This window comes from Misgurnus anguillicaudatus, chromosome 21 (assembly GCF_027580225.2).
Source record: "Misgurnus anguillicaudatus chromosome 21, ASM2758022v2, whole genome shotgun sequence".
NCBI lineage: Eukaryota > Metazoa > Chordata > Actinopteri > Cypriniformes > Cobitidae > Misgurnus > Misgurnus anguillicaudatus.
In genome coordinates this window covers 3890230-3897534 of record NC_073357.2, presented here as the reverse complement: position 1 = coordinate 3897534, position 7305 = coordinate 3890230, and the positions used below count along the sequence as shown (strand labels likewise).

At 39.7% G+C, this 7305-nt stretch overlaps 1 long non-coding RNA gene across 1 annotated transcript; it reads right to left on the bottom strand.

Moving 5' to 3' along the window:
• Positions 1 to 488: 488 nt before the first annotated feature.
• LOC141352880 (uncharacterized) lies at positions 489 to 1217 on the bottom strand. Its single transcript, XR_012359952.1, has 3 exons — positions 1119 to 1217; positions 733 to 867; positions 489 to 602 (listed from the first exon to the last, which is right to left on the bottom strand). It is a non-coding gene; the product is annotated as an uncharacterized lncRNA (long non-coding RNA).
• Positions 1218 to 7305: the final 6088 nt, after the last annotated feature.

The following is a 7305-nucleotide window of genomic DNA, read 5'->3' as shown; positions in this document are numbered from 1 at the left end:
GCCTTTCTTGGAATATGGATCTCTGAGGGACGGGAACAGCATCACTATGCCAAGAGCGTACTGTTCTCTGATAGCTTTAGTAGGGAGTTGCCTAAGGGAAGATATAAAATTGGTCTTAATTAATACAATGTTCATGCAGTTATTTGTTTTTTAAAAAAAAAAGATAAAAAAAAATACCCATGTGTATCAATCATGTGAGCCACCAGTATGTTGATCATTTGTCGTCTTGCGGCACCTGTAAGGGTTTCCGTTTCTTGATACTCCTGTAATACTGCTTCACCACCAGACTTCAACTTTAGAACATCCTCGTCGACCAACTAAACATAAAAAAATATATAATAATGAACTAAAATAAAAAATGATCATGGTGATTCACTAATTACCAAAAAAAGCTATATATTGGATCATTTTTATTTCTGGGGGAACAGTACTCACATAAACTCACATAAAATGCTTTGCTCTAACCTGTTTTGCAGACAGTGCAGATCTGTCCTCTTTTCTTTGTCTCTTGTTAGGGACCTCATCTAAGATTACAGTTGATGCACTTGAACAGTTGCTACTGTCAGACGTCTCAGATATGGAAGACAAAGAGTCTGAAAATTCTAAAGAATTAAAGTATTAAAATATTACAAATATTGTGATGCCCCGCACAAGAATCAGAAATAGACAATTTATCATATTTATCCTAAGTTGATTGATAACACGACTTCTTAAACATTCAATAAAGCTCACCATCATTTGAGAAAACAGTCAGCACCACATTGCCTTGTCCAATGAGATCGCTGAATATTTCTGCATCAACTTCGGTCCCTGTTGCATCCTTGTATGTAACTTTTGCATCAGGTGGCAAGTAAAATCTCTCAATGACTGAAGAACAAAATTATTTTTAGGTTGACACCCTTCCTTGCTTCACAACAAATGACTGATTTGAATTCATATATCTTTATGATGCAAGCAAAATGTAAATATTAATTATTTTTCTTTTCCCCCCAATGTATCCCCTTCTACAGAGCATTATATGATAAAGGCAAATACAAAAATGAGGCAATAACACAATACACTGAATTTATCAGATATTAATCAAATTCTTAATTATTTTAAATGAGTAAAAAAACAACCTTTAGCGTGAAATTGCATAAAGTCAAATCTCCCTTCAATGGAATCCAGCTTCACATACTTCTGCTGTTGCTTGTACTTAATCTGGACCAACATTTCACCTGGAACATGCAAAAGCATTTGCCATTGTAAATCGTTGTAAAAAAAACAGCTGTATGGATGGATGCACGTTGTAATATCACAATTTACAGATGTGGAGGATCACGTTGCAGACGTGACCGTAGACTGCACCGTATATATGTTTTAAAACGACGCGATGTATACAGTATATTATAGGCTTTGTGAAAGACCGTTTTAATAAATTCGGTAAATCATTTTAATTAATTCGAGGCCACTCTGTAATAATGTGATTCCTTGTTTTAGTTAAATCGAAACGCACGAGCGCAGTAAACTATTGGCACCACGATGTACGTTAATGTAATGTATAACTGAAGGCCGTTTCACACGGTACGTGGCAACCGCAAGTGTTTAGTTCTTTTTCAATAGGAGACATGCGGAAAGCGGGAAAACGGGGGCGGTTACAGAAGTGAAGCGGAGTTGGTCCACACGCCTTGCTCCTGCACCCAAAATCCTATTCCTTTTAAGGACACGGCACTTCATGGCAGGCGCCTTTGAAGATACTGACATTTGCACTAAATGCTGCACAAAACGCTTCTAATTGAAGAGAAAAGCTAAAGCCGCTCGGCGGTTTTGCCGCGTACCGTGTGAAACAGCCTTAGGCTATGTGTTTGCGTTCATTTCCACAAATAATGTTTTTGCGCAGTGCTCCACGTTATATTGTACATTCTGCTACTGAATGAGCACCAATAATAAATGTAAAAGTATGATTTAAGTTAACTCACCTTTCAAAGCCACACGAGGATAATGGCGGCGTCTTCATCGATTTCACCAGGGACGATCGGAAATGCGTGGGTGGAGTCTAATTACGTCTGTTTGGAGTTTTTTTAACACTGATGATCAACTCTGTGAAATAACTCCAACACCAAACACTATTTTACTCTGAATGTGTTAAAATTACTCTTTGGGTGTTAAAATCAACTCAGAAATGTTTAACACCAAAATTTCAACTCTCCAATTTTTGCTGTGTAGCCTACGGTATTGGCGCTTTTCCATTGCACAGTACCCCAGGGTTTAGTTTAGTTTGGGTCGGGTCAGCTCACCTCACTTTGGCGTGGTTAGCTTTTCCATCAAGTTTGGTATCACTTCGCAGTGGGAGGAATTGTAGACGTGTCGTTATATTTGCACTGCCTACTGCTGTGACATCATACAAGTAAGAGCGTTGTTGTACATTCCCATACATTTATTTATTTCTCAGTCCGCCACAAAATTAAAATTGGCCACCACAAATAGATGTTTGCACATCACGTTTATCACTACCTCTGTCTCACATGACAGTTTCTGTTCAAACACCCGTGGCGTCAGTTGACGACGCTCCGTTGAGCCTCATTTAAGTTGCATTTAAGCATATATAATGCGGACGTGCACGTCGAGAATGTGCCGCCACAAACTGCAAGTCTGGAAAAAACTGTCATCGCTAAAAGGGAGTTTGGGAACTTATAGCAGAGCACAGATGACAACATGTTTGCTCGAGACAGCGCAAGCTAGCAGTAAGCTAAAGCTTATATTTTACATGATAGCGATGACACTGATGACGATTCTCTCAGACCAATCAGTGATCTACAGTGTTTTCGCGTCACGTTTGGTATCAGCTCGGGTCGCTTGGAACCCCAACCGAGGTGGTACGAAAAAAAGTATTGGGTACTACGTACTGCTCCCAAAAGTAAGCTGACCCGACCCAAACTAAACCAAACCGTGGGGTACTGTGCAATGGAAAAGCGATATGTGTGTTGTTTATCCTCGTACTTCCTAGCGAGTAAAAGTAGGCTACTTCACTTATCTCCCCACTTCACAGGGCTTGAGTTAGATGGGAGCCAGTGGGAGCTGAGCTCCCAAAAGGGAATCGCACACTGGCCGTGCCACCCAGCTGTGACTCAGGAAGTTGCTCAAATCCCTGTCACGCCACACAGCGCCACTCACATAGTTTAACGTTAAATAACATCATATTTTCAATTCAATTCAATTCAATTTTATTTATATAGCGCTTTTCACAATTGGTGATTGTTTCAAAGCAGCTTTACATTAATAGAAGCAGTGGAAAGCACAGAAAAACGACAGATAGCACAACATAATACACGATAGCACAAGCAGCTAAATTTGATGCGGCTATGAATCAACATTATAAGCGTGCGTATTACTAATGTAACGTAAAGAAGAGGGTGATAAGTTAAGCCCAAGAGGGCTGCCTCCCCGGGTTGAAAAACCCCCTAGGAGAAAAAAAACCCCAGGCTCAGCCGGGGAAGTAAAAAAAAGTCATAGGAGGGAAAAACCCTTGGGAGATATATTTATATTGAAACGATTAAGGAGATTAGGCGGAGGTTAAGCGGGTTCTGCCGGTGGTCGTTGGTCATGCATCAGCTGGGCATCACGTTGAAGGTCTGCCGGTGGGTCAGAGGTGTGCCGACTTTCACATTTACCGGAACTGGGTCTGTTTGTCTCATTGTCCTCGGAGAGGAGGACGAGACATAAAGAAAGAAAAACAAAACCCAATTAGCGTAGGGGCCATTCATATGTATACACCTGTACATATACACAAACATATATCCATATATATCCACACATATCTATATATACATATATACACATATATACATATATATACACACACATATATATACATATATATATATATATATATATACATACATACATACACATACATATACATACACATACATACACACATACACACATATACACATACATACACACACATGTACATATACGTATTGAAGATACAACGTCATCCTAGTGAAAGACTCTGCACAGTTTGGTTTAGGGAGAATGAGAAAAATGCACGGGACGGTGAATGTTTTGGAAATGGGTGCAGTGACACCCTTTTAAGGACTGAATTCCCGCCCCCTACTAGTGGGCTTAACACCACAAATCTATACCCATCGTGCTTTATTGAAGTCCGGACGAGCAAGGGAGTAAAGGGGAGACGGGGACGTGACTGCGCCAGCCATCTCCCTGATGCCTGTCTGGGCTTCACAGTACTCCCCTACTCGACTCAGAAACCTCAGGAGAAGGGCCTAGCAAGTGATAACATAATTTGTCCCAAATCATTAACGTTTAACATTGGCTGCTAACGTATATTTTGCATTTTGAAGTAGATGCTATCTGACGAAGCTCGCGCTATTTAATGTGCACTTCCGGTTTACAATACCTCCGAGGTGTCCAAGACGCGATGCGACACTGAGCTGCGCGGCCGGTGTGCGACCCCCTAAAGAGAGAGGTCTGACTCACATGAAAGCAGAAAACTCAAATACCTGTGGGGGTCTCTGAAAGTACAGCAGCATATAATAAAGCCTGATATAGCCTAACAAGCAGGTTGTGACCGAGGTTTAGGCAATGCATAGTCTACATTGATGGCAGTAACTCTCATGTGACCCAAACTGTCAGCAGTCTCGGAATTTGCGCACGCACAAATAGCATAGGCCTACACCAGGGCTATTCAAATCTTAACATGGAGGGCCGAGCACTGCACAGTTTAGCTCCAACCCTAATCAAACACACCTGAGCAAGCTAATCAAGGTCTTCATGATCACTAGACAATCACAGGTAGTTAAGGTTGATTAGGGTTGCAGCTAAACTATGCAGTGCTCCGGCCCTCCAGGGTAAGATTTGAATAGCCCTGGCCTACACTGTAAAAATGTGCTGTAGTTAGGCAGCTGTTTGCCAGTAACTTACTGTAGATTTAAATTTATGCTATTTACTGGCAACAGTTTGTTCAAAGTTAGATGAACATTAACAAGTTTTTTTTCTTTACAGAATAAAACTATAAAATAACAACCTAATGCAAAGCATTCTGGGAACCAGAAACCAACAACCTGTTTTTTTCCTTCAGATTTTGGTTCCCAGAATGCTTTGCATGAGGCTGTTATTTTAGTTTTATTCTGTAAAAATAAAGACTTGTTAATGTTTAATGTTCATTTAACTTTGAATAAACTGTTGCCAGTAAATAACATCAATATAAATCTACAGTAAGTTACTGGCAAGCAGCTGCCAGTAATACTGTAATTTCTACATTTTTTTACAGTGTATATTATACAGGACATGGTTTGAATTGCGATAGTACCCAGTCTCCTTAGTTCTGGCCAGGGAACTGCTAGTTCACTCAAAATCAAAGTCTGCTTATGATGGTCAGTAAAATAAACTCATTTATGCTGCCCTCTTAAAGGTATCTGGCCTTATTGTCAATATCATTAAGGGACTGTTTGTTATTTATTTAAGGGGCCACCGGAGGAGTTTTGGGATCGTTTGCCAAAAAAAGACATGACTTGACATGTGTCGTTGGTGCAGAGTAGTAATATAAAGTTTTAGTGAATGTGAGTTTCTCAATTAAATGTTCTATACAACAGTATAAGTGGTTGACTTTAATTGCAGCTGGCTGGGCATTGAACTGGGCTTAATGGAATGTATGACCTTTATAACTGGTGGTGGTTAGTCATTGAACATGGGCTTCATAGATTGGCTTTAAGTTTTTTTCTTTTTGAGCACGTCTGAATCCCAGGACATAATGCACTGGGATCTCATAATAGGCTCCATGGAGAGATTGTAGAGGGTATGCACATGACGTCACCGTCGGCGAGAGGGACTGCGGTTACGCCCACTGAGTGGCAAAAGACAGAGCGGCAGCATTTTAGTACAGCGTGACATCAGCGAAAACACGATGAAAACGCATCGAAATGGGAAAAAGCTGTTGTGCGATAGACTGTACTAAACAGATTAACAAGAATTCAGAGCTATTGTTTTACAGACTGACAAAAAAACACAGAAAGGAGAAGTAAATAGATCGTTCATGCCAACGTCTACAGACCACAGGTGGGTTGATAAGTTGCTAGGGTCACTATCAAGCAGAGGTTTTACTTTCTACTTACTTGGATTTTATCTGTGTTTTTCTTTGGAAAACCTACATTCCAAAGCATTATATCATAATTTTTATTCTATTACATTTCATAAATAATACATTTTGTTTTACATTTAATATTTAAGTACATTAACATACTTTTACTCAAGTATAAGTACACAATTTTAATGTAATTAGGTATTAAATACATTTTTATATGCAATATTAAATAATATACAGTATGATTTTATGCTTTAGAATGTAGTGAAGTAATGTTTTTCCCAATACAAACATCCTAATAAAGCACAGATGCTTGGAAAATGTAAGTAATGTAACTAAGTATTGTCCACCTCTGCTATCAAGTCCAATTAAATTCAATTTAAGCTGATAATAGTCAGTTTTACTGGCATTTTTGCAGCAGCCGCTATGAAAACCAGCCATTTTGTTGCACGTTTTGACACTCAACCGGGCGAGCTCTCGCGTGGTCACATGGAAAAGTGACGTCAATGCATACCCTCTATAGTGGGCTCACCTTTCTATTGAAAAAGACGTTAGGCTACCTGCAAGCTATGATTTCATTGCTGAGTTTGCAGCAAAGTAAGCAATAAAATATTTTTTTTCTGAGTCAGGATATGGCAAGGGAATGTCTTTTTCAATTCATAGAAGGGCGAGCCCACTATAGTCTCTCCATGGAGGTGCGCAAATCGTTTTTAATAGCCTATTCAACTTCGAAAAGCTTCGTTCACCCGATGCGAGTCACTGATTGCAATTTCAATCTTTTTAAGTTTTAAGTGCTGTAGCCAAGCCTATCTGTCCCCTTTGGAATTATATCTCGAGCCTATTATGAGTGCGTTATGTCCTGGGATTCTGACGTGCTCTAAAAGAAAAGGACGTAAAGCCAATCCATGAAACGCAGTTCAATGATTAACCAGCACCAGTTAAAAAGGTCATACAGGTCATTTAAAAAAAAAGTTTTGTCAATGCATTAAGCCCCGTTCAATGCCCAGCCAGCTCCTATTAAAGTAATATACATATACTGTAATAGAACATCTCATTGAGAAACTCGCATTCACTCAAACTTTATACTACTACTCTGCACCAGCGACACATGTCAAGTAAATGCATACAAGTCACTTTAGTCATCATTATTCGGCAAGAAGCTCTTATGCTGCGTTTACACCAACCGCGGGAGAGGTGTGAAGCGCGAGTGATTTCAATGTTAA